The sequence below is a fragment of the Haliotis asinina genome, chromosome 5 (genome assembly GCF_037392515.1).
Source record: "Haliotis asinina isolate JCU_RB_2024 chromosome 5, JCU_Hal_asi_v2, whole genome shotgun sequence".
NCBI lineage: Eukaryota > Metazoa > Mollusca > Gastropoda > Lepetellida > Haliotidae > Haliotis > Haliotis asinina.
The window spans coordinates 2,423,814-2,448,168 of NC_090284.1; the positions used below are offsets into that span (position 1 = coordinate 2,423,814).

At 41.2% G+C, this 24,355-nt stretch overlaps 23 non-coding genes across 23 annotated transcripts; all 23 read left to right on the forward strand.

The window, feature by feature from the left end:
* The first annotated feature begins 80 nt into the window (after positions 1–80).
* Positions 81–162, forward strand: Trnas-cga (transfer RNA serine (anticodon CGA)). Its single transcript has one exon. It is a non-coding gene; the product is annotated as a tRNA-Ser (tRNA).
* Positions 163–2,292: 2,130 nt separating this feature from the next.
* Positions 2,293–2,374, forward strand: Trnas-cga (transfer RNA serine (anticodon CGA)). The gene has a single exon. It is a non-coding gene; the product is annotated as a tRNA-Ser (tRNA).
* Positions 2,375–2,453: 79 nt separating this feature from the next.
* Trnas-uga (transfer RNA serine (anticodon UGA)) lies at positions 2,454–2,535 on the forward strand. The gene has a single exon. It is a non-coding gene; the product is annotated as a tRNA-Ser (tRNA).
* Positions 2,536–2,877: 342 nt separating this feature from the next.
* Trnas-cga (transfer RNA serine (anticodon CGA)) lies at positions 2,878–2,959 on the forward strand. Its single transcript has one exon. It is a non-coding gene; the product is annotated as a tRNA-Ser (tRNA).
* A 503-nt stretch (positions 2,960–3,462) lies between these two features.
* On the forward strand, positions 3,463–3,544 carry Trnas-cga (transfer RNA serine (anticodon CGA)). The gene has a single exon. It is a non-coding gene; the product is annotated as a tRNA-Ser (tRNA).
* Positions 3,545–4,219: 675 nt separating this feature from the next.
* On the forward strand, positions 4,220–4,301 carry Trnas-uga (transfer RNA serine (anticodon UGA)). The gene has a single exon. It is a non-coding gene; the product is annotated as a tRNA-Ser (tRNA).
* Positions 4,302–4,815: 514 nt separating this feature from the next.
* On the forward strand, positions 4,816–4,897 carry Trnas-uga (transfer RNA serine (anticodon UGA)). Its single transcript has one exon. It is a non-coding gene; the product is annotated as a tRNA-Ser (tRNA).
* A 514-nt stretch (positions 4,898–5,411) lies between these two features.
* On the forward strand, positions 5,412–5,493 carry Trnas-uga (transfer RNA serine (anticodon UGA)). The gene has a single exon. It is a non-coding gene; the product is annotated as a tRNA-Ser (tRNA).
* A 503-nt stretch (positions 5,494–5,996) lies between these two features.
* On the forward strand, positions 5,997–6,078 carry Trnas-uga (transfer RNA serine (anticodon UGA)). The gene has a single exon. It is a non-coding gene; the product is annotated as a tRNA-Ser (tRNA).
* Positions 6,079–6,581: 503 nt separating this feature from the next.
* Trnas-uga (transfer RNA serine (anticodon UGA)) lies at positions 6,582–6,663 on the forward strand. The gene has a single exon. It is a non-coding gene; the product is annotated as a tRNA-Ser (tRNA).
* A 2,049-nt stretch (positions 6,664–8,712) lies between these two features.
* Positions 8,713–8,794, forward strand: Trnas-uga (transfer RNA serine (anticodon UGA)). Its single transcript has one exon. It is a non-coding gene; the product is annotated as a tRNA-Ser (tRNA).
* Positions 8,795–9,308: 514 nt separating this feature from the next.
* Trnas-uga (transfer RNA serine (anticodon UGA)) lies at positions 9,309–9,390 on the forward strand. Its single transcript has one exon. It is a non-coding gene; the product is annotated as a tRNA-Ser (tRNA).
* A 1,453-nt stretch (positions 9,391–10,843) lies between these two features.
* Positions 10,844–10,925, forward strand: Trnas-uga (transfer RNA serine (anticodon UGA)). Its single transcript has one exon. It is a non-coding gene; the product is annotated as a tRNA-Ser (tRNA).
* Positions 10,926–11,439: 514 nt separating this feature from the next.
* On the forward strand, positions 11,440–11,521 carry Trnas-uga (transfer RNA serine (anticodon UGA)). The gene has a single exon. It is a non-coding gene; the product is annotated as a tRNA-Ser (tRNA).
* A 503-nt stretch (positions 11,522–12,024) lies between these two features.
* Positions 12,025–12,106, forward strand: Trnas-uga (transfer RNA serine (anticodon UGA)). The gene has a single exon. It is a non-coding gene; the product is annotated as a tRNA-Ser (tRNA).
* A 514-nt stretch (positions 12,107–12,620) lies between these two features.
* Trnas-uga (transfer RNA serine (anticodon UGA)) lies at positions 12,621–12,702 on the forward strand. The gene has a single exon. It is a non-coding gene; the product is annotated as a tRNA-Ser (tRNA).
* Positions 12,703–14,155: 1,453 nt separating this feature from the next.
* Trnas-uga (transfer RNA serine (anticodon UGA)) lies at positions 14,156–14,237 on the forward strand. The gene has a single exon. It is a non-coding gene; the product is annotated as a tRNA-Ser (tRNA).
* Positions 14,238–16,286: 2,049 nt separating this feature from the next.
* On the forward strand, positions 16,287–16,368 carry Trnas-uga (transfer RNA serine (anticodon UGA)). Its single transcript has one exon. It is a non-coding gene; the product is annotated as a tRNA-Ser (tRNA).
* A 503-nt stretch (positions 16,369–16,871) lies between these two features.
* On the forward strand, positions 16,872–16,953 carry Trnas-uga (transfer RNA serine (anticodon UGA)). Its single transcript has one exon. It is a non-coding gene; the product is annotated as a tRNA-Ser (tRNA).
* A 2,282-nt stretch (positions 16,954–19,235) lies between these two features.
* Positions 19,236–19,317, forward strand: Trnas-uga (transfer RNA serine (anticodon UGA)). Its single transcript has one exon. It is a non-coding gene; the product is annotated as a tRNA-Ser (tRNA).
* Positions 19,318–21,012: 1,695 nt separating this feature from the next.
* Trnas-uga (transfer RNA serine (anticodon UGA)) lies at positions 21,013–21,094 on the forward strand. Its single transcript has one exon. It is a non-coding gene; the product is annotated as a tRNA-Ser (tRNA).
* Positions 21,095–21,597: 503 nt separating this feature from the next.
* Positions 21,598–21,679, forward strand: Trnas-uga (transfer RNA serine (anticodon UGA)). Its single transcript has one exon. It is a non-coding gene; the product is annotated as a tRNA-Ser (tRNA).
* Positions 21,680–23,961: 2,282 nt separating this feature from the next.
* Positions 23,962–24,043, forward strand: Trnas-uga (transfer RNA serine (anticodon UGA)). Its single transcript has one exon. It is a non-coding gene; the product is annotated as a tRNA-Ser (tRNA).
* The last annotated feature ends 312 nt before the right edge of the window (positions 24,044–24,355 follow it).

Below are 24,355 nucleotides of genomic sequence, written 5' to 3' on the forward strand. Positions count from 1 at the left end.
ATAGTATTGATGTGTCATTTTGAGCTGGTGAAACCCTCCCAAGAAGTTGCTTGAGTCTGTTTGACTTGACTGCCGTGAGTGCTGTGATGGCCGAGTGGTTAAGGCGTTGGACTCGAAATCCAATGGGTTATTCCCGCGCAGGTTCGAATCCTGTTCACAGCGTATCTTTTTGCATGTTGTGTGATTAACGTCTTTCTTTTGGCATCTCGTTTGAAAGGCCACTGGTGAATACTGTTGGATGACACAAAATATGACAAAAGACTGGCCCGAGTAAAAAGTAGACAGCTCAACTGAAAGAAAATGAAAGAAATCGTAGACAAAATTTAGAAAGTCAGATGAAATGTTTGTTATTTTATTTCCTAAACATTGTGTGCTGTGTATGGACGAGTGTGTCGAGGATAGAATTTGTTATTGTGCATTTGGAATAGTATTGATGTGTCATTTTGAGCTGGTGAAACCCTCCCAAGAAGTTGCTTGAGTCTGTTTGACTTGACTGCCGTGAGTGTTGTGATGGCCGAGTGGTTAAGGCGTTGGACTCGAAATCCAATGGGATATTCCCGCGCAGGTTCGAATCCTGTTCATAGCGTCTTACTTTTAGTTTTGCTATTTAACTAAAGCTGACTTTCTACAAGATAGTTCCTTTACTAGTGAGGGGATATGGGAGAGCTGTGACGGCCGAGTGGTTAAGGCGTTGGACTCGAAATCCAATGGGTTATTCCCGCGCAGGTTCGAATCCTGTTCACAGCGTATCTTTTTGCATGTTGTGTGATTAACGTCTTTCTTTTGGCATCTCGTTTGAAAGGCCACTGGTGAATACTGTTGGATGACACAAAATATGACGAAAGACTGGCCCGAGTAAAAAGTAGACAGCTCAACTGTAGAGTGGGAGAAAGAAAATGAAAGAAATCGTAGACAAAATTTAGAAAGTCAGATGAAATGTTTGTTAGTTTATTTCCTGAACATTGTGTGCTGTGTATGGACGAGTGTGTCGAGGATAGAATTTGTTATTGTGCATTTGGAATAGTATTGATGTGTCATTTTGAGCTGGTGAAACCCTCCCAAGAAGTTGCTTGAGTCTGTTTGACTTGACTGCCGTGAGTGCTGTGATGGCCGAGTGGTTAAGGCGTTGGACTCGAAATCCAATGGTATATTACCGCGCAGGTTCGAATCCTGTTCATAGCGTCTTACTTCTAGTTTTGCTATTTAACTAAAGCTGACTTTCTACAAGATAGTTCCTTTACTAGTGAGGGGATATGGGAGAGCTGTGATGGCCGAGTGATTAAGGCGTTGGACTTGAAATCCAATGGGTTATTCCCGCGCAGGTTCGAATCCTGTTCACAGCGTATCTTTTTGCATGTTGTGTGATTAACGTCTTTCTTTTGGCATCTCGTTTGAAAGGCCACTGGTGAATACTGTTGGATGACACAAAATATGACGAAAGACTGGCCCGAGTAAAAAGTAGACAGCTCAACTGTAGAGTGGGAGAAAGAAAATGAAAGAAATCGTAGACAAAATTTAGAAAGTCAGATGAAATGTTTGTTATTTTATTTCCTAAACATTGTGTGCTGTGTATGGACGAGTGTGTCGAGGATAGAATTTGTTATTGTGCATTTGGAATAGTATTGATGTGTCATTTTGAGCTGGTGAAACCCTCCCAAGAAGTTGCTTGAGTCTGTTTGACTTGACTGCCGTGAGTGCTGTGATGGCCGAGTGGTTAAGGCGTTGGACTCGAAATCCAATGGGATATTCCCGCGCAGGTTCGAATCCTGTTCATAGCGTCTTACTTTTAGTTTTGCTATTTAACTAAAGCTGACTTTCTACAAGATAGTTCCTTTACTAGTGAGGGGATATGGGAGAGCTGTGATGGCCGAGTGATTAAGGCGTTGGACTTGAAATCCAATGGGTTATTCCCGCGCAGGTTCGAATCCTGTTCACAGCGTATCTTTTTGCATGTTGTGTGATTAACGTCTTTCTTTTGGCATCTCGTTTGAAAGGCCACTGGTGAATACTGTTGGATGACACAAAATATGACGAAAGACTGGCCCGAGTAAAAGGTGGACAGCTCAACTGTAGAGTGGGAGAAAGAAAATGAAAGAAATCGTAGACAAAATTTAGAAAGTCAGATGAAATGTTTGTTATTTTATTTCCTAAACATTGTGTGCTGTGTATGGACGAGTGTGTCGAGGATAGAATTTGTTATTGTGCATTTGGAATAGTATTGATGTGTCATTTTGAGCTGGTGAAACCCTCCCAAGAAGTTGCTTGAGTCTGTTTGACTTGACTGCCGTGAGTGCTGTGATGGCCGAGTGGTTAAGGCGTTGGACTCGAAATCCAATGGGATATTCCCGCGCAGGTTCGAATCCTGTTCATAGCGTCTTACTTTTAGTTTTGCTATTTAACTAAAGCTGACTTTCTACAAGATAGTTCCTTTACTAGTGAGGGGATATGGGAGAGCTGTGATGGCCGAGTGGTTAAGGCGTTGGACTTGAAATCCAATGGGTTATTCCCGCGCAGGTTCGAATCCTGTTCACAGCGTATCTTTTTGCATGTTGTGTGATTAACGTCTTTCTTTTGGCATCTCGTTTGAAAGGCCACTGGTGAATACTGTTGGATGACACAAAATATGACAAAAGACTGGCCCGAGTAAAAAGTAGACAGCTCAAATGAAAGAAAATGAAAGAAATCGTAGACAAAATTTAGAAAGTCAGATGAAATGTTTGTTATTTTATTTCCTAAACATTGTGTGCTGTGTATGGACGAGTGTGTCGAGGATAGAATTTGTTATTGTGCATTTGGAATAGTATTGATGTGTCATTTTGAGCTGGTGAAACCCTCCCAAGAAGTTGCTTGAGTCTGTTTGACTTGACTGCCGTGAGTGCTGTGATGGCCGAGTGGTTAAGGCGTTGGACTCGAAATCCAATGGGATATTCCCGCGCAGGTTCGAATCCTGTTCATAGCGTCTTACTTTTAGTTTTGCTATTTAACTAAAGCTGACTTTCTACAAGATAGTTCCTTTACTAGTGAGGGGATATGGGAGAGCTGTGACGGCCGAGTGGTTAAGGCGTTGGACTCGAAATCCAATGGGTTATTCCCGCGCAGGTTCGAATCCTGTTCACAGCGTATCTTTTTGCATGTTGTGTGATTAACGTCTTTCTTTTGGCATCTCGTTTGAAAGGCCACTGGTGAATACTGTTGGATGACACAAAATATGACAAAAGACTGGCCCGAGTAAAAAGTAGACAGCTCAACTGAAAGAAAATGAAAGAAATCGTAGACAAAATTTAGAAAGTCAGATGAAATGTTTGTTATTTTATTTCCTAAACATTGTGTGCTGTGTATGGACGAGTGTGTCGAGGATAGAATTTGTTATTGTGCATTTGGAATAGTATTGATGTGTCATTTTGAGCTGGTGAAACCCTCCCAAGAAATTGCTTGAGTCTGTTTGACTTGACTGCCGTGAGTGCTGTGATGGCCGAGTGGTTAAGGCGTTGGACTCGAAATCCAATGGGATATTCCCGCGCAGGTTCGAATCCTGTTCATAGCGTCTTACTTTTAGTTTTGCTATTTAACTAAAGCTGACTTTCTACAAGATAGTTCCTTTACTAGTGAGGGGATATGGGAGAGCTGTGATGGCCGAGTGATTAAGGCGTTGGACTTGAAATCCAATGGGTTATTCCCGCGCAGGTTCGAATCCTGTTCACAGCGTATCTTTTTGCATGTTGTGTGATTAACGTCTTTCTTTTGGCATCTCGTTTGAAAGGCCACTGGTGAATACTGTTGGATGACACAAAATATGACGAAAGACTGGCCCGAGTAAAAAGTAGACAGCTCAACTGTAGAGTGGGAGAAAGAAAATGAAAGAAATCGTAGACAAAATTTAGAAAGTCAGATGAAATGTTTGTTAGTTTATTTCCTAAACATTGTGTGCTGTGTATGGACGAGTGTGTCGAGGATAGAATTTGTTATTGTGCATTTGGAATAGTATTGATGTGTCATTTTGAGCTGGTGAAACCCTCCCAAGAAGTTGCTTGAGTCTGTTTGACTTGACTGCCGTGAGTGCTGTGATGGCCGAGTGGTTAAGGCGTTGGACTCGAAATCCAATGGTATATTACCGCGCAGGTTCGAATCCTGTTCATAGCGTCTTACTTTTAGTTTTGCTATTTAACTAAAGCTGACTTTCTACAAGATAGTTCCTTTACTAGTGAGGGGATATGGGAGAGCTGTGATGGCCGAGTGGTTAAGGCGTTGGACTTGAAATCCAATGGGTTATTCCCGCGCAGGTTCGAATCCTGTTCACAGCGTATCTTTTTGCATGTTGTGTGATTAACGTCTTTCTTTTGGCATCTCGTTTGAAAGGCCACTGGTGAATACTGTTGGATGACACAAAATATGACAAAAGACTGGCCCGAGTAAAAAGTAGACAGCTCAACTGTAGAGTGGGAGAAAGAAAATGAAAGAAATCGTAGACAAAATTTAGAAAGTCAGATGAAATGTTTGTTAGTTTATTTCCTAAACATTGTGTGCTGTGTATGGACGAGTGTGTCGAGGATAGAATTTGTTATTGTGCATTTGGAATAGTATTGATGTGTCATTTTGAGCTGGTGAAACCCTCCCAAGAAGTTGCTTGAGTCTGTTTGACTTGACTGCCGTGATTGCTGTGATGGCCGAGTGGTTAAGGCGTTGGACTCGAAATCCAATGGTATATTACCGCGCAGTTTCGAATCCTGTTCATAGCGTCTTACTTTTAGTTTTGCTATTTAACTAAAGCTGACTTTCTACAAGATAGTTCCTTTACTAGTGAGGGGATATGGGAGAGCTGTGATGGCCGAGTGGTTAAGGCGTTGGACTTGAAATCCAATGGGTTATTCCCGCGCAGGTTCGAATCCTGTTCACAGCGTATCTTTTTGCATGTTGTGTGATTAACGTCTTTCTTTTGGCATCTCGTTTGAAAGGCCACTGGTGAATACTGTTGGATGACACAAAATATGACAAAAGACTGGCCCGAGTAAAAAGTAGACAGCTCAACTGTAGAGTGGGAGAAAGAAAATGAAAGAAATCGTAGACAAAATTTAGAAAGTCAGATGAAATGTTTGTTAGTTTATTTCCTAAACATTGTGTGCTGTGTATGGACGAGTGTGTCGAGGATAGAATTTGTTATTGTGCATTTGGAATAGTATTGATGTGTCATTTTGAGCTGGTGAAACCCTCCCAAGAAGTTGCTTGAGTCTGTTTGACTTGACTGCCGTGAGTGCTGTGATGGCCGAGTGGTTAAGGCGTTGGACTCGAAATCCAATGGTATATTACCGCGCAGTTTCGAATCCTGTTCATAGCGTCTTACTTTTAGTTTTGCTGTTTAACTAAAGCTGACTTTCTACAAGATAGTTCCTTTACTAGTGAGGGGATATGGGAGAGCTGTGATGGCCGAGTGGTTAAGGCGTTGGACTTGAAATCCAATGGGTTATTCCCGCGCAGGTTCGAATCCTGTTCACAGCGTATCTTTTTGCATGTTGTGTGATTAACGTCTTTCTTTTGGCATCTCGTTTGAAAGGCCACTGGTGAATACTGTTGGATGACACAAAATATGACAAAAGACTGGCCCGAGTAAAAAGTAGACAGCTCAACTGAAAGAAAATTAAAGAAATCGTAGACAAAATTTAGAAAGTCAGATGAAATGTTTGTTATTTTATTTCCTAAACATTGTGTGCTGTGTATGGACGAGTGTGTCGAGGATAGAATTTGTTATTGTGCATTTGGAATAGTATTGATGTGTCATTTTGAGCTGGTGAAACCCTCCCAAGAAGTTGCTTGAGTCTGTTTGACTTGACTGCCGTGAGTGCTGTGATGGCCGAGTGGTTAAGGCGTTGGACTCGAAATCCAATGGTATATTACCGCACAGGTTCGAATCCTGTTCATAGCGTCTTACTTTTAGTTTTGCTATTTAACTAAAGCTGACTTTCTACAAGATAGTTCCTTTACTAGTGAGGGGATATGGGAGAGCTGTGATGGCCGAGTGGTTAAGGCGTTGGACTTGAAATCCAATGGGTTATTCCCGCGCAGGTTCGAATCCTGTTCACAGCGTATCTTTTTGCATGTTGTGTGATTAACGTCTTTCTTTTGGCATCTCGTTTGAAAGGCCACTGGTGAATACTGTTGGATGACACAAAATATGACAAAAGACTGGCCCGAGTAAAAAGTAGACAGCTCAACTGAAAGAAAATGAAAGAAATCGTAGACAAAATTTAGAAAGTCAGATGAAATGTTTGTTATTTTATTTCCTAAACATTGTGTGCTGTGTATGGACGAGTGTGTCGAGGATAGAATTTGTTATTGTGCATTTGGAATAGTATTGATGTGTCATTTTGAGCTGGTGAAACCCTCCCAAGAAGTTGCTTGAGTCTGTTTGACTTGACTGCCGTGAGTGCTGTGATGGCCGAGTGGTTAAGGCGTTGGACTCGAAATCCAATGGTATATTACCGCGCAGGTTCGAATCTTGTTCATAGCGTCTTACTTTTAGTTTTGCTATTTAACTAAAGCTGACTTTCTACAAGATAGTTCCTTTACTAGTGAGGGCATATGGGAGAGCTGTGATGGCCGAGTGGTTAAGGCGTTGGACTTGAAATCCAATGGGTTATTCCCGCGCAGGTTCGAATCCTGTTCACAGCGTATCTTTTTGCATGTTGTGTGATTAACGTCTTTCGTTTGGCATCTCGTTTGAAAGGCCACTGGTGAATACTTTTGGATGACACAACATATGACAAAAGACTGGCCCGAGTAAAAAGTAGACAGCTCAACTGTAGAGTGGGAGAAAGAAAATGAAAGAAATCGTAGACAAAATTTAGAAAGTCAGATGAAATGTTTGTTATTTTATTTCCTAAACATTGTGTGCTGTGTATGGACGAGTGTGTCGAGGATAGAATTTGTTATTGTGCATTTGGAATAGTATTGATGTGTCATTTTGAGCTGGTGAAAGCCTCCCAAGAAGTTGCTTGAGTCTGTTTGACTTGACTGCCGTGAGTGCTGTGATGGCCGAGTGGTTAAGGCGTTGGACTCGAAATCCAATGGTATATTACCGCTCAGTTTCGAATGCTGTTCATAGCGTCTTACTTTTAGTTTTGCTATTTAACTAAAGCTGACTTTCTACAAGATAGTTCCTTTACTAGTGAGGGCATATGGGAGAGCTGTGATGGCCGAGTGGTTAAGGCGTTGGACTTGAAATCCAATGGGTTATTCCCGCGCAGGTTCGAATCCTGTTCACAGAGTATCTTTTTGCATGTTGTGTGATTAACGTCTTTCTTTTGGCATCTCGTTTGAAAGGCCACTGGTGAATACTGTTGGATGACACAAAATATGACAAAAGACTGGCCCGAGTAAAAAGTAGACAGCTCAACTGAGAGAAAATGAAAGAAATCGTAGACAAAATTTAGAAAGTCAGATGAAATGTTTGTTATTTTATTTCCTAAACATTGTGTGCTGTGTATGGACGAGTGTGTCGAGGATAGAATTTGTTATTGTGCATTTGGAATAGTATTGATGTGTCATTTTGAGCTGGTGAAGGCGTTGGACTTGAAATCCAATGGGTTATTCCCGCGCAGGTTCGAATCCTGTTCACAGCGTATCTTTTTGCATGTTGTGTGATTAACGTCTTTCTTTTGGCATCTCGTTTGAAAGGCCACTGGTGAATACTGTTGGATGACACAAAATGTGACAAAAGACTGGCCCGAGTAAAAAGTAGACAGCTCAACTGAAAGAAAATGAAAGAAATCGTAGACAAAATTTAGAAAGTCAGATGAAATGTTTGTTATTTTATTTCCTAAACATTGTGTGCTGTGTATGGACGAGTGTGTCGAGGATAGAATTTGTTATTGTGCATTTGGAATAGTATTGATGTGTCATTTTGAGCTGGTGAAACCCTCCCAAGAAGTTGCTTGAGTCTGTTTGACTTGACTGCCGTGAGTGCTGTGATGGCCGAGTGGTTAAGGCGTTGGACTCGAAATCCAATGGGATATTACCGCGCAGGTTCGAATCCTGTTCATAGCGTCTTACTTTTAGTTTTGCTATTTAACTAAAGCTGACTTTCTACAAGATAGTTCCTTTACTAGTGAGGGGATATGGGAGAGCTGTGATGGCCGAGTGGTTAAGGCGTTGGACTTGAAATCCAATGGGTTATTCCCACGCAGGTTCGAATCCTGTTCACAGCGTATCTTTTTGCATGTTGTGTGATTAACGTCTTTCGTTTGGCATCTCGTTTGAAAGGCCACTGGTGAATACTGTTGGATGACACAAAATATGACAAAAGACTGGCCCGAGTAAAAAGTAGACAGCTCAACTGTAGAGTGGGAGAAAGAAAATGAAAGAAATCGTAGACAAAATTTAGAAAGTCAGATGAAATGTTTGTTAGTATATTTCCTAAACACTGTGTGCTGTGTATGGACGAGTGTGTCGAGGATAGAATTTGTTATTGTGCATTTGGAATAGTATTGATGTGTCATTTTGAGCTGGTGAAACCCTCCCAAGAAGTTGCTTGAGTCTGTTTGACTTGACTGCCGTGAGTGCTGTGATGGCCGAGTGGTTAAGGCGTTGGACTCGAAATCCAATGGTATATTACCGCGCAGTTTCGAATCCTGTTCATAGCGTCTTACTTTTAGTTTTGCTATTTAACTAAAGCTGACTTTCTACAAGATAGTTCCTTTACTAGTGAGGGCATATGGGAGAGCTGTGATGGCCGAGTGGTTAAGGCGTTGGACTTGAAATCCAATGGGTTATTCCCGCGCAGGTTCGAATCCTGTTCACAGCGTATCTTTTTGCATGTTGTGTGATTAACGTCTTTCGTTTGGCATCTCGTTTGAAAGGCCACTGGTGAATACTTTTGGATGACACAACATATGACAAAAGACTGGCCCGAGTAAAAAGTAGACAGCTCAACTGTAGAGTGGGAGAAAGAAAATGAAAGAAATCGTAGACAAAATTTAGAAAGTCAGATGAAATGTTTGTTAGTATATTTCCTAAACACTGTGTGCTGTGTATGGACGAGTGTGTCGAGGATAGAATTTGTTATTGTGCATTTGGAATAGTATTGATGTGTCATTTTGAGCTGGTGAAACCCTCCCAAGAAGTTGCTTGAGTCTGTTTGACTTGACTGCCGTGAGTGCTGTGATGGCCGAGTGGTTAAGGCGTTGGACTCGAAATCCAATGGTATATTACCGCGCAGTTTCGAATCCTGTTCATAGCGTCTTACTTTTAGTTTTGCTATTTAACTAAAGCTGACTTTCTACAAGATAGTTCCTTTACTAGTGAGGGCATATGGGAGAGCTGTGATGGCCGAGTGGTTAAGGCGTTGGACTTGAAATCCAATGGGTTATTCCCGCGCAGGTTCGAATCCTGTTCACAGCGTATCTTTTTGCATGTTGTGTGATTAACGTCTTTCGTTTGGCATCTCGTTTGAAAGGCCACTGGTGAATACTTTTGGATGACACAACATATGACAAAAGACTGGCCCGAGTAAAAAGTAGACAGCTCAACTGTAGAGTGGGAGAAAGAAAATGAAAGAAATCGTAGACAAAATTTAGAAAGTCAGATGAAATGTTTGTTATTTTATTTCCTAAACATTGTGTGCTGTGTATGGACGAGTGTGTCGAGGATAGAATTTGTTATTGTGCATTTGGAATAGTATTGATGTGTCATTTTGAGCTGGTGAAAGCCTCCCAAGAAGTTGCTTGAGTCTGTTTGACTTGACTGCCGTGAGTGCTGTGATGGCCGAGTGGTTAAGGCGTTGGACTCGAAATCCAATGGTATATTACCGCGCAGTTTCGAATGCTGTTCATAGCGTCTTACTTTTAGTTTTGCTATTTAACTAAAGCTGACTTTCTACAAGATAGTTCCTTTACTAGTGAGGGGATATGGGAGAGCTGTGATGGCCGAGTGGTTAAGGCGTTGGACTTGAAATCCAATGGGTTATTCCCGCGCAGGTTCGAATCCTGTTCACAGAGTATCTTTTTGCATGTTGTGTGATTAACGTCTTTCTTTTGGCATCTCGTTTGAAAGGCCACTGGTGAATACTGTTGGATGACACAAAATATGACAAAAGACTGGCCCGAGTAAAAAGTAGACAGCTCAACTGAGAGAAAATGAAAGAAATCGTAGACAAAATTTAGAAAGTCAGATGAAATGTTTGTTATTTTATTTCCTAAACATTGTGTGCTGTGTATGGACGAGTGTGTCGAGGATAGAATTTGTTATTGTGCATTTGGAATAGTATTGATGTGTCATTTTGAGCTGGTGAAGGCGTTGGACTTGAAATCCAATGGGTTATTCCCGCGCAGGTTCGAATCCTGTTCACAGCGTATCTTTTTGCATGTTGTGTGATTAACGTCTTTCTTTTGGCATCTCGTTTGAAAGGCCACTGGTGAATACTGTTGGATGACACAAAATGTGACAAAAGACTGGCCCGAGTAAAAAGTAGACAGCTCAACTGAAAGAAAATGAAAGAAATCGTAGACAAAATTTAGAAAGTCAGATGAAATGTTTGTTATTTTATTTCCTAAACATTGTGTGCTGTGTATGGACGAGTGTGTCGAGGATAGAATTTGTTATTGTGCATTTGGAATAGTATTGATGTGTCATTTTGAGCTGGTGAAACCCTCCCAAGAAGTTGCTTGAGTCTGTTTGACTTGACTGCCGTGAGTGCTGTGATGGCCGAGTGGTTAAGGCGTTGGACTCGAAATCCAATGGGATATTACCGCGCAGGTTCGAATCCTGTTCATAGCGTCTTACTTTTAGTTTTGCTATTTAACTAAAGCTGACTTTCTACAAGATAGTTCCTTTACTAGTGAGGGGATATGGGAGAGCTGTGATGGCCGAGTGGTTAAGGCGTTGGACTTGAAATCCAATGGGTTATTCCCGCGCAGGTTCGAATCCTGTTCACAGCGTATCTTTTTGCATGTTGTGTGATTAACGTCTTTCGTTTGGCATCTCGTTTGAAAGGCCACTGGTGAATACTGTTGGATGACACAAAATATGACAAAAGACTGGCCCGAGTAAAAAGTAGACAGCTCAACTGTAGAGTGGGAGAAAGAAAATGAAAGAAATCGTAGACAAAATTTAGAAAGTCAGATGAAATGTTTGTTAGTTTATTTCCTAAACATTGTGTGCTGTGTATGGACGAGTGTGTCGAGGATAGAATTTGTTATTGTGCATTTGGAATAGTATTGATGTGTCATTTTGAGCTGGTGAAACCCTCCCAAGAAGTTGCTTGAGTCTGTTTGACTTGACTGCCGTGAGTGCTGTGATGGCCGAGTGGTTAAGGCGTTGGACTCGAAATCCAATGGTATATTACCGCGCAGTTTCGAATCCTGTTCATAGCGTCTTACTTTTAGTTTTGCTATTTAACTAAAGCTGACTTTCTACAAGATAGTTCCTTTACTAGTGAGGGCATATGGGAGAGCTGTGATGGCCGAGTGGTTAAGGCGTTGGACTTGAAATCCAATGGGTTATTCCCGCGCAGGTTCGAATCCTGTTCACAGCGTATCTTTTTGCATGTTGTGTGATTAACGTCTTTCTTTTGGCATCTCGTTTGAAAGGCCACTGGTGAATACTGTTGGATGACACAAAATATGACAAAAGACTGGCCCGAGTAAAAAGTAGACAGCTCAACTGAAAGAAAATGAAAGAAATCGTAGACAAAATTTAGAAAGTCAGATGAAATGTTTGTTATTTTATTTCCTAAACATTGTGTGCTGTGTATGGACGAGTGTGTCGAGGATAGAATTTGTTATTGTGCATTTGGAATAGTATTGATGTGTCATTTTGAGCTGGTGAAACCCTCCCAAGAAGTTGCTTGAGTCTGTTTGACTTGACTGCCGTGAGTGCTGTGATGGCCGAGTGGTTAAGGCGTTGGACTCGAAATCCAATGGTATATTACCGCGCAGGTTCGAATCTTGGTCATAGCGTCTTACTTTTAGTTTTGCTATTTAACTAAAGCTGACTTTCTACAAGATAGTTCCTTTACTAGTGAGGGGATATGGGAGAGCTGTGATGGCCGAGTGGTTAAGGCGTTGGACTTGAAATCCAATGGGTTATTCCCGCGCAGGTTCGAATCCTGTTCACAGCGTATCTTTTTGCATGTTGTGTGATTAACGTCTTTCGTTTGGCATCTCGTTTGAAAGGCCACTGGTGAATACTGTTGGATGACACAAAATATGACAAAAGACTGGCCCGAGTAAAAAGTAGACAGCTCAACTGTAGAGTGGGAGAAAGAAAATGAAAGAAATCGTAGACAAAATTTAGAAAGTCAGATGAAATGTTTGTTATTTTATTTCCTAAACATTGTGTGCTGTGTATGGACGAGTGTGTCGAGGATAGAATTTGTTATTGTGCATTTGGAATAGTATTGATGTGTCATTTTGAGCTGGTGAAACCCTCCCAAGAAGTTGCTTGAGTCTGTTTGACTTGACTGCCGTGAGTGCTGTGATGGCCGAGTGGTTAAGGCGTTGGACTCGAAATCCAATGGTATATTACCGCGCAGGTTCGAATCTTGTTCATAGCGTCTTACTTTTAGTTTTGCTATTTAACTAAAGCTGACTTTCTACAAGATAGTTCCTTTACTAGTGAGGGGATATGGGAGAGCTGTGATGGCCGAGTGGTTAAGGCGTTGGACTTGAAATCCAATGGGTTATTCCCGCGCAGGTTCGAATCCTGTTCACAGCGTATCTTTTTGCATGTTGTGTGATTAACGTCTTTCGTTTGGCATCTCGTTTGAAAGGCCACTGGTGAATACTGTTGGATGACACAAAATATGACAAAAGACTGGCCCGAGTAAAAAGTAGACAGCTCAACTGAGAGAAAATGAAAGAAATCGTAGACAAAATTTAGAAAGTCAGATGAAATGTTTGTTATTTTATTTCCTAAACATTGTGTGCTGTGTATGGACGAGTGTGTCGAGGATAGAATTTGTTATTGTGCATTTGGAATAGTATTGATGTGTCATTTTGAGCTGGTGAAGGCGTTGGACTTGAAATCCAATGGGTTATTCCCGCGCAGGTTCGAATCCTGTTCACAGCGTATCTTTTTGCATGTTGTGTGATTAACGTCTTTCTTTTGGCATCTCGTTTGAAAGGCCACTGGTGAATACTGTTGGATGACACAAAATGTGACAAAAGACTGGCCCGAGTAAAAAGTAGACAGCTCAACTGAAAGAAAATGAAAGAAATCGTAGACAAAATTTAGAAAGTCAGATGAAATGTTTGTTATTTTATTTCCTAAACATTGTGTGCTGTGTATGGACGAGTGTGTCGAGGATAGAATTTGTTATTGTGCATTTGGAATAGTATTGATGTGTCATTTTGAGCTGGTGAAACCCTCCCAAGAAGTTGCTTGAGTCTGTTTGACTTGACTGCCGTGAGTGCTGTGATGGCCGAGTGGTTAAGGCGTTGGACTCGAAATCCAATGGGATATTACCGCGCAGGTTCGAATCCTGTTCATAGCGTCTTACTTTTAGTTTTGCTATTTAACTAAAGCTGACTTTCTACAAGATAGTTCCTTTACTAGTGAGGGGATATGGGAGAGCTGTGATGGCCGAGTGGTTAAGGCGTTGGACTTGAAATCCAATGGGTTATTCCCACGCAGGTTCGAATCCTGTTCACAGCGTATCTTTTTGCATGTTGTGTGATTAACGTCTTTCGTTTGGCATCTCGTTTGAAAGGCCACTGGTGAATACTGTTGGATGACACAAAATATGACAAAAGACTGGCCCGAGTAAAAAGTAGACAGCTCAACTGTAGAGTGGGAGAAAGAAAATGAAAGAAATCGTAGACAAAATTTAGAAAGTCAGATGAAATGTTTGTTAGTATATTTCGTAAACACTGTGTGCTGTGTATGGACGAGTGTGTCGAGGATAGAATTTGTTATTGTGCATTTGGAATAGTATTGATGTGTCATTTTGAGCTGGTGAAACCCTCCCAAGAAGTTGCTTGAGTCTGTTTGACTTGACTGCCGTGAGTGCTGTGATGGCCGAGTGGTTAAGGCGTTGGACTCGAAATCCAATGGTATATTACCGCGCAGTTTCGAATCCTGTTCATAGCGTCTTACTTTTAGTTTTGCTATTTAACTAAAGCTGACTTTCTACAAGATAGTTCCTTTACTAGTGAGGGCATATGGGAGAGCTGTGATGGCCGAGTGGTTAAGGCGTTGGACTTGAAATCCAATGGGTTATTCCCGCGCAGGTTCGAATCCTGTTCACAGCGTATCTTTTTGCATGTTGTGTGATTAACGTCTTTCGTTTGGCATCTCGTTTGAAAGGCCACTGGTGAATACTTTTGGATGACACAACATATGACAAAAGACTGGCCCGAGTAAAAAGTAGACAGCTCAACTGTAGAGTGGGAGAAAGAAAATGAAAGAAATCGTAGACAAAATTTAGAAAGTCAGATGAAATGTTTGTTATTTTATTTCCTAAACATTGTGTGCTGTGTATGGACGAGTGTGTCGAGGATAGAATTTGTTATTGTGCATTTGGAATAGTATTGATGTGTCATTTTGAGCTGGTGAAAGCCTCCCAAGAAGTTGCTTGAGTCTGTTTGACTTGACTGCCGTGAGTGCTGTGATGGCCGAGTGGTTAAGGCGTTGGACTCGAAATCCAATGGTATATTACCGCGCAGTTTCGAATGCTGTTCATAGCGTCTTACTTTTAGTTTTGCTATTTAACTAAAGCTGACTTTCTACAAGATAGTTCCTTTACTAGTGAGGGGATATGGGAGAGCTGTGATGGCCGAGTGGTTAAGGCGTTGGACTTGAAATCCAATGGGTTATTCCCGCGCAGGTTCGAATCCTGTTCACAGAGTATCTTTTTGCATGTTGTGTGATTAACGTCTTTCTTTTGGCATCTCGTTTGAAAGGCCACTGGTGAATACTGTTGGATGACACAAAATATGACAAAAGACTGGCCCGAGTAAAAAGTAGACAGCTCAACTGAGAGAAAATGAAAGAAATCGTAGACAAAATTTAGAAAGTCAGATGAAATGTTTGTTATTTTATTTCCTAAACATTGTGTGCTGTGTATGGACGAGTGTGTCGAGGATAGAATTTGTTATTGTGCATTTGGAATAGTATTGATGTGTCATTTTGAGCTGGTGAAGGCGTTGGACTTGAAATCCAATGGGTTATTCCCGCGCAGGTTCGAATCCTGTTCACAGCGTATCTTTTTGCATGTTGTGTGATTAACGTCTTTCTTTTGGCATCTCGTTTGAAAGGCCACTGGTGAATACTGTTGGATGACACAAAATGTGACAAAAGACTGGCCCGAGTAAAAAGTAGACAGCTCAACTGAAAGAAAATGAAAGAAATCGTAGACAAAATTTAGAAAGTCAGATGAAATGTTTGTTATTTTATTTCCTAAACATTGTGTGCTGTGTATGGACGAGTGTGTCGAGGATAGAATTTGTTATTGTGCATTTGGAATAGTATTGATGTGTCATTTTGAGCTGGTGAAACCCTCCCAAGAAGTTGCTTGAGTCTGTTTGACTTGACTGCCGTGAGTGCTGTGATGGCCGAGTGGTTAAGGCGTTGGACTCGAAATCCAATGGGATATTACCGCGCAGGTTCGAATCCTGTTCATAGCGTCTTACTTTTAGTTTTGCTATTTAACTAAAGCTGACTTTCTACAAGATAGTTCCTTTACTAGTGAGGGGATATGGGAGAGCTGTGATGGCCGAGTGGTTAAGGCGTTGGACTTGAAATCCAATGGGTTATTCCCACGCAGGTTCGAATCCTGTTCACAGCGTATCTTTTTGCATGTTGTGTGATTAACGTCTTTCGTTTGGCATCTCGTTTGAAAGGCCACTGGTGAATACTGTTGGATGACACAAAATATGACAAAAGACTGGCCCGAGTAAAAAGTAGACAGCTCAACTGTAGAGTGGGAGAAAGAAAATGAAAGAAATCGTAGACAAAATTTAGAAAGTCAGATGAAATGTTTGTTAGTTTATTTCCTAAACACTGTGTGCTGTGTATGGACGAGTGTGTCGAGGATAGAATTTGTTTTTGTGCATTTGGAATAGTATTGATGTGTCATTTTGAGCTGGTGAAACCCTCCCAAGAAGTTGCTTGAGTCTGTTTGACTTGACTGCCGTGAGTGCTGTGATGGCCGAGTGGTTAAGGCGTTGGACTCGAAATCCAATGGTATATTACCGCGCAGTTTCGAATCCTGTTCATAGCGTCTTACTTTTAGTTTTGCTATTTAACTAAAGCTGACTTTCTACAAGATAGTTCCTTTACTAGTGAGGGCATATGGGAGAGCTGTGATGGCCGAGTGGTTAAGGCGTTGGACTTGAAATCCAATGGGTTATTCCCGCGCAGGTTCGAATCCTGTTCACAGCGTATCTTTTTGCATGTTGTGTGATTAACGTCTTTCTTTTGGCATCTCGTTTGAAAGGCCACTGGTGAATACTGTTGGATGACACAAAATATGACAAAAGACTGGCCCGAGTAAAAAGTAGACAGCTCAACTGAAAGAAAATTAAAGAAATCGTAGACAAAATTTAGAAAGTCAGATGAAATGTTTGTTATTTTATTTCCTAAACATTGTGTGCTGTGTATGGACGAGTGTGTCGAGGATAGAATTTGTTATTGTGCATTTGGAATAGTATTGATGTGTCATTTTGAGCTGGTGAAACCCTCCCAAGAAGTTGCTTGAGTCTGTTTGACTTGACTGCCGTGAGTGCTGTGATGGCCGAGTGGTTAAGGCGTTGGACTCGAAATCCAATGGTATATTACCGCGCAGGTTCGAATCTTGTTCATAGCGTCTTACTTTTAGTTTTGCTATTTAACTAAAGCTGACTTTCTACAAGATAGATCCTTTACTAGTGAGGGGATATGGGAGAGCTGTGATGGCCGAGTGGTTAAGGCGTTGGACTTGAAATCCAATGGGTTATTCCCGCGCAGGTTCGAATCCTGTTCACAGCGTATCTTTTTGCATGTTGTGTGATTAACGTCTTTCGTTTGGCATCTCGTTTGAAAGGCCACTGGTGAATACTGTTGGATGACACAAAATATGACAAAAGACTGGCCCGAGTAAAAAGTAGACAGCTCAACTGTAGAGTGGGAGAAAGAAAATGAAAGAAATCGTAGACAAAATTTAGAAAGTCAGATGAAATGTTTGTTATTTTATTTCCTAAACATTGTGTGCTGTGTATGGACGAGTGTGTCGAGGATAGAATTTGTTTTTGTGCATTTGGAATAGTATTGATGTGTCATTTTGAGCTGGTGAAAGCCTCCCAAGAAGTTGCTTGAGTCTGTTTGACTTGACTGCCGTGAGTGCTGTGATGGCCGAGTGGTTAAGGCGTTGGACTCGAAATCCAATGGTATATTACCGCGCAGTTTCGAATCCTGTTCATAGCGTCTTACTTTTAGTTTTGCTATTTAACTAAAGCTGACTTTCTACAAGATAGTTCCTTTACTAGTGAGGGGATATGGGAGAGCTGTGATGGCCGAGTGGTTAAGGCGTTGGACTCGAAATCCAATGGGTTATTCCCGCGCAGGTTCGAATCCTGTTCACAGAGTATCTTTTTGCATGTTGTGTGATTAACGTCTTTCTTTTGGCATCTCGTTTGAAAGGCCACTGGTGAATACTGTTGGATGACACAAAATATGACAAAAGACTGGCCCGAGTAAAAAGTAGACAGCTCAACTGAAAGAAAATGAAAGAAATCGTAGACAAAATTTAGAAAGTCAGATGAAATGTTTGTTATTTTATTTCCTAAACATTGTGTGCTGTGTATGGACGAGTGTGTCGAGGATAGAATTTGTTATTGTGCATTTGGAATAGTATTGATGTGTCATTTTGAGCTGGTGAAACCCTCCCAAGAAGTTGCTTGAGTCTGTTTGACTTGACTGCCGTGAGTGCTGTGATGGCCGAGTGGTTAAGGCGTTGGACTCGAAATCCAATGGTATATTACCGCGCAGGTTCGAATCCTGTTCATGGCGTCTTACTTTTAGTTTTGCTATTTAACTAAAGCTGACTTTCTACAAGATAGTTCCTTTACTAGTGAGGGGATATGGGAGAGCTGTGATGGCCGAGTGATTAAGGCGTTTTTTACTTGAAATCCAATGGGTTATTCCCGCGCAGGTTCGAATCCTGTTCACAGCGTATCTTTTTGCATGTTGTGTGATTAACGTCTTTCTTTTGGCATCTCGTTTGAAAGGCCACTGGTGAATACTGTTGGATGACACAAAATATGACAAAAGACTGGCCCGAGTAAAAAGTAGACAGCTCAACTGTAGAGTGGGAGAAAGAAAATGAAAGAAATCGTAGACAAAATTTAGAAAGTCAGATGAAATGTTTGTTAGTTTATTTCCTAAACATTGTGTGCTGTGTATGGACGAGTGTGTCGAGGATAGAATTTGTTATTGTGCATTTGGAATAGTATTGATGTGTCATTTTGAGCTGGTGAAAGCCTCCCAAGAAGTTGCTTGAGTCTGTTTGACTTGACTGCCGTGAGTGCTGTGATGGCCGAGTGGTTAAGGCGTTGGACTCGAAATCCAATGGTATATTACCGCACAGGTTCGAATCCTGTTCATAGCGTCTTACTTTTAGTTTTGCTATTTAACTAAAGCTGACTTTCTACAAGATAGTTCCTTTACTAGTGAGGGGATATGGGAGAGCTGTGATGGCCGACTGGTTAAGGCGTTGGACTTGAAATCCAATGGGTTATTCCCGCGCCGGTTCGAATCCTGTTCACAGCGTATCTTTTTGCATGTTGTGTGATTAACGTCTTTCTTTTGGCATCTCGTTTGAAAGGCCACTGGTGAATACTGTTGGATGACACAAAATATGACAAAAGACTGGCCCGAGTAAAAAGTAGACAGCTCAACTGAAAGAAAATTAAAGAAATCGTAGACAAAATTTAGAAAGTCAGATGAAATGTTTGTTATTTTATTTCCTAAACATTGTGTGCTGTGTATGGACGAGTGTGTCGAGGATAGAATTTGTTATTGTGCATTTGGAATAGTATTGATGTGTCATTTTGAGCTGGTGAAACCCTCCCAAGAAGTTGCTTGAGTCTGTTTGACTTGACTGCCGTGAGTGCTGTGATGGCCGAGTGGTTAAGGCGTTGGACTCGAAATCCAATGGTATATTCCCGCGCAGGTTCGAATCCTGTTCATAGCGTCTTACTTTTAGTTTTGCTATTTAACTAAAGCTGACTTTCTACAAGATAGTTCCTTTACTAGTGAGGGGATATGGGAGAGCTGTGATGGCCGAGTGGTTAAGGCGTTGGACTTGAAATCCAATGGGTTATTCCCGCGCAGGTTCGAATCCTGTTCACAGCGTATCTTTTTGCATGTTGTGTGATTAACGTCTTTCTTTTGGCATCTCGTTTGAAAGGCCACTGGTGAATACTGTTGGATGACACAAAATATGACAAAAGACTGGCCCGAGTAAAAAGTAGACAGCTCAACTGTAGAGTGGGAGAAAGAAAATGAAAGAAATCGTAGACAAAATTTAGAAAGTCAGATGAAATGTTTGTTATTTTATTTCCTAAACATTGTGTGCTGTGTATGGACGAGTGTGTCGAGGATAGAATTTGTTATTGTGCATTTGGAATAGTATTGATGTGTCATTTTGAGCTGGTGAAATCCTCCCAAGAAGTTGCTTGAGTCTGTTTGACTTGACTGCCGTGAGTGCTGTGATGGCCGAGTGGTTAAGGCGTTGGACTCGAAATCCAATGGTATATTCCCGCACAGGTTCGAATCCTGTTTATAGCGTCTTACTTTTAGTTTTGCTATTTAACTAAAGCTGACTTTCTACAAGATAGTTCCTTTACTAGTGAGGGGATATGGGAGTTCTGTGATGGCCGAATGGTTAAGGCGTTGGACTCGAAATCCAATGGGTTATTCCCGCGCAGGTTCGAATCCTGTTCACAGCGTATCTTTTTGCATGTTGTGTGATTAACGTCTTTCTTTTGGCATCTCGTTTGAAAGGCCACTGGTGAATACTGTTGGATGACACAAAATGTGACAAAAGACTGGCCCGAGTAAAAAGTAGACAGCTCAACTGAAAGAAAATGAAAGAAATCGTAGACAAAATTTAGAAAGTCAGATGAAATGTTTGTTATTTTATTTCCTAAACATTGTGTGCTGTGTATGGACGAGTGTGTCGAGGATAGAATTTGTTATTGTGCATTTGGAATAGTATTGATGTGTCATTTTGAGCTGGTGAAACCCTCCCAAGAAGTTGCTTGAGTCTGTTTGACTTGACTGCCGTGAGTGCTGTGATGGCCGAGTGGTTAAGGCGTTGGACTCGAAATCCAATGGGATATTACCGCGCAGGTTCGAATCCTGTTCATAGCGTCTTACTTTTAGTTTTGCTATTTAACTAAAGCTGACTTTCTACAAGATAGTTCCTTTACTAGTGAGGGGATATGGGAGAGCTGTGATGGCCGAGTGGTTAAGGCGTTGGACTTGAAATCCAATGGGTTATTCCCACGCAGGTTCGAATCCTGTTCACAGCGTATCTTTTTGCATGTTGTGTGATTAACGTCTTTCGTTTGGCATCTCGTTTGAAAGGCCACTGGTGAATACTGTTGGATGACACAAAATATGACAAAAGACTGGCCCGAGTAAAAAGTAGACAGCTCAACTGTAGAGTGGGAGAAAGAAAATGAAAGAAATCGTAGACAAAATTTAGAAAGTCAGATGAAATGTTTGTTAGTTTATTTCCTAAACACTGTGTGCTGTGTATGGACGAGTGTGTCGAGGATAGAATTTGTTTTTGTGCATTTGGAATAGTATTGATGTGTCATTTTGAGCTGGTGAAACCCTCCCAAGAAGTTGCTTGAGTCTGTTTGACTTGACTGCCGTGAGTGCTGTGATGGCCGAGTGGTTAAGGCGTTGGACTCGAAATCCAATGGTATATTACCGCGCAGTTTCGAATCCTGTTCATAGCGTCTTACTTTTAGTTTTGCTATTTAACTAAAGCTGACTTTCTACAAGATAGTTCCTTTACTAGTGAGGGCATATGGGAGAGCTGTGATGGCCGAGTGGTTAAGGCGTTGGACTTGAAATCCAATGGGTTATTCCCGCGCAGGTTCGAATCCTGTTCACAGCGTATCTTTTTGCATGTTGTGTGATTAACGTCTTTCTTTTGGCATCTCGTTTGAAAGGCCACTGGTGAATACTGTTGGATGACACAAAATATGACAAAAGACTGGCCCGAGTAAAAAGTAGACAGCTCAACTGAAAGAAAATTAAAGAAATCGTAGACAAAATTTAGAAAGTCAGATGAAATGTTTGTTATTTTATTTCCTAAACATTGTGTGCTGTGTATGGACGAGTGTGTCGAGGATAGAATTTGTTATTGTGCATTTGGAATAGTATTGATGTGTCATTTTGAGCTGGTGAAACCCTCCCAAGAAGTTGCTTGAGTCTGTTTGACTTGACTGCCGTGAGTGCTGTGATGGCCGAGTGGTTAAGGCGTTGGACTCGAAATCCAATGGTATATTACCGCGCAGGTTCGAATCTTGTTCATAGCGTCTTACTTTTAGTTTTGCTATTTAACTAAAGCTGACTTTCTACAAGATAGATCCTTTACTAGTGAGGGGATATGGGAGAGCTGTGATGGCCGAGTGGTTAAGGCGTTGGACTTGAAATCCAATGGGTTATTCCCGCGCAGGTTCGAATCCTGTTCACAGCGTATCTTTTTGCATGTTGTGTGATTAACGTCTTTCGTTTGGCATCTCGTTTGAAAGGCCACTGGTGAATACTGTTGGATGACACAAAATATGACAAAAGACTGGCCCGAGTAAAAAGTAGACAGCTCAACTGTAGAGTGGGAGAAAGAAAATGAAAGAAATCGTAGACAAAATTTAGAAAGTCAGATGAAATGTTTGTTATTTTATTTCCTAAACATTGTGTGCTGTGTATGGACGAGTGTGTCGAGGATAGAATTTGTTTTTGTGCATTTGGAATAGTATTGATGTGTCATTTTGAGCTGGTGAAAGCCTCCCAAGAAGTTGCTTGAGTCTGTTTGACTTGACTGCCGTGAGTGCTGTGATGGCCGAGTGGTTAAGGCGTTGGACTCGAAATCCAATGGTATATTACCGCGCAGTTTCGAATCCTGTTCATAGCGTCTTACTTTTAGTTTTGCTATTTAACTAAAGCTGACTTTCTACAAGATAGTTCCTTTACTAGTGAGGGGATATGGGAGAGCTGTGATGGCCGAGTGGTTAAGGCGTTGGACTCGAAATCCAATGGGTTATTCCCGCGCAGGTTCGAATCCTGTTCACAGAGTATCTTTTTGCATGTTGTGTGATTAACGTCTTTCTTTTGGCATCTCGTTTGAAAGGCCACTGGTGAATACTGTTGGATGACACAAAATATGACAAAAGACTGGCCCGAGTAAAAAGTAGACAGCTCAACTGAAAGAAAATGAAAGAAATCGTAGACAAAATTTAGAAAGTCAGATGAAATGTTTGTTATTTTATTTCCTAAACATTGTGTGCTGTGTATGGACGAGTGTGTCGAGGATAGAATTTGTTATTGTGCATTTGGAATAGTATTGATGTGTCATTTTGAGCTGGTGAAACCCTCCCAAGAAGTTGCTTGAGTCTGTTTGACTTGACTGCCGTGAGTGCTGTGATGGCCGAGTGGTTAAGGCGTTGGACTCGAAATCCAATGGTATATTACCGCGCAGGTTCGAATCCTGTTCATGGCGTCTTACTTTTAGTTTTGCTATTTAACTAAAGCTGACTTTCTACAAGATAGTTCCTTTACTAGTGAGGGGATATGGGAGAGCTGTGATGGCCGAGTGATTAAGGCGTTTTTTACTTGAAATCCAATGGGTTATTCCCGCGCAGGTTCGAATCCTGTTCACAGCGTATCTTTTTGCATGTTGTGTGATTAACGTCTTTCTTTTGGCATCTCGTTTGAAAGGCCACTGGTGAATACTGTTGGATGACACAAAATATGACAAAAGACTGGCCCGAGTAAAAAGTAGACAGCTCAACTGTAGAGTGGGAGAAAGAAAATGAAAGAAATCGTAGACAAAATTTAGAAAGTCAGATGAAATGTTTGTTAGTTTATTTCCTAAACATTGTGTGCTGTGTATGGACGAGTGTGTCGAGGATAGAATTTGTTATTGTGCATTTGGAATAGTATTGATGTGTCATTTTGAGCTGGTGAAAGCCTCCCAAGAAGTTGCTTGAGTCTGTTTGACTTGACTGCCGTGAGTGCTGTGATGGCCGAGTGGTTAAGTCGTTGGACTCGAAATCCAATGGTATATTACCGCACAGGTTCGAATCCTGTTCATAGCGTCTTACTTTTAGTTTTGCTATTTAACTAAAGCTGACTTTCTACAAGATAGTTCCTTTACTAGTGAGGGGATATGGGAGAGCTGTGATGGCCGACTGGTTAAGGCGTTGGACTTGAAATCCAATGGGTTATTCCCGCGCCGGTTCGAATCCTGTTCACAGCGTATCTTTTTGCATGTTGTGTGATTAACGTCTTTCTTTTGGCATCTCGTTTGAAAGGCCACTGGTGAATACTGTTGGATGACACAAAATATGACAAAAGACTGGCCCGAGTAAAAAGTAGACAGCTCAACTGAAAGAAAATTAAAGAAATCGTAGACAAAATTTAGAAAGTCAGATGAAATGTTTGTTATTTTATTTCCTAAACATTGTGTGCTGTGTATGGACGAGTGTGTCGAGGATAGAATTTGTTATTGTGCATTTGGAATAGTATTGATGTGTCATTTTGAGCTGGTGAAACCCTCCCAAGAAGTTGCTTGAGTCTGTTTGACTTGACTGCCGTGAGTGCTGTGATGGCCGAGTGGTTAAGGCGTTGGACTCGAAATCCAATGGTATATTCCCGCGCAGGTTCGAATCCTGTTCATAGCGTCTTACTTTTAGTTTTGCTATTTAACTAAAGCTGACTTTCTACAAGATAGTTCCTTTACTAGTGAGGGGATATGGGAGAGCTGTGATGGCCGAGTGGTTAAGGCGTTGGACTTGAAATCCAATGGGTTATTCCCGCGCAGGTTCGAATCCTGTTCACAGCGTATCTTTTTGCATGTTGTGTGATTAACGTCTTTCTTTTGGCATCTCGTTTGAAAGGCCACTGGTGAATACTGTTGGATGACACAAAATATGACAAAAGACTGGCCCGAGTAAAAAGTAGACAGCTCAACTGTAGAGTGGGAGAAAGAAAATGAAAGAAATCGTAGACAAAATTTAGAAAGTCAGATGAAATGTTTGTTATTTTATTTCCTAAACATTGTGTGCTGTGTATGGACGAGTGTGTCGAGGATAGAATTTGTTATTGTGCATTTGGAATAGTATTGATGTGTCATTTTGAGCTGGTGAAATCCTCC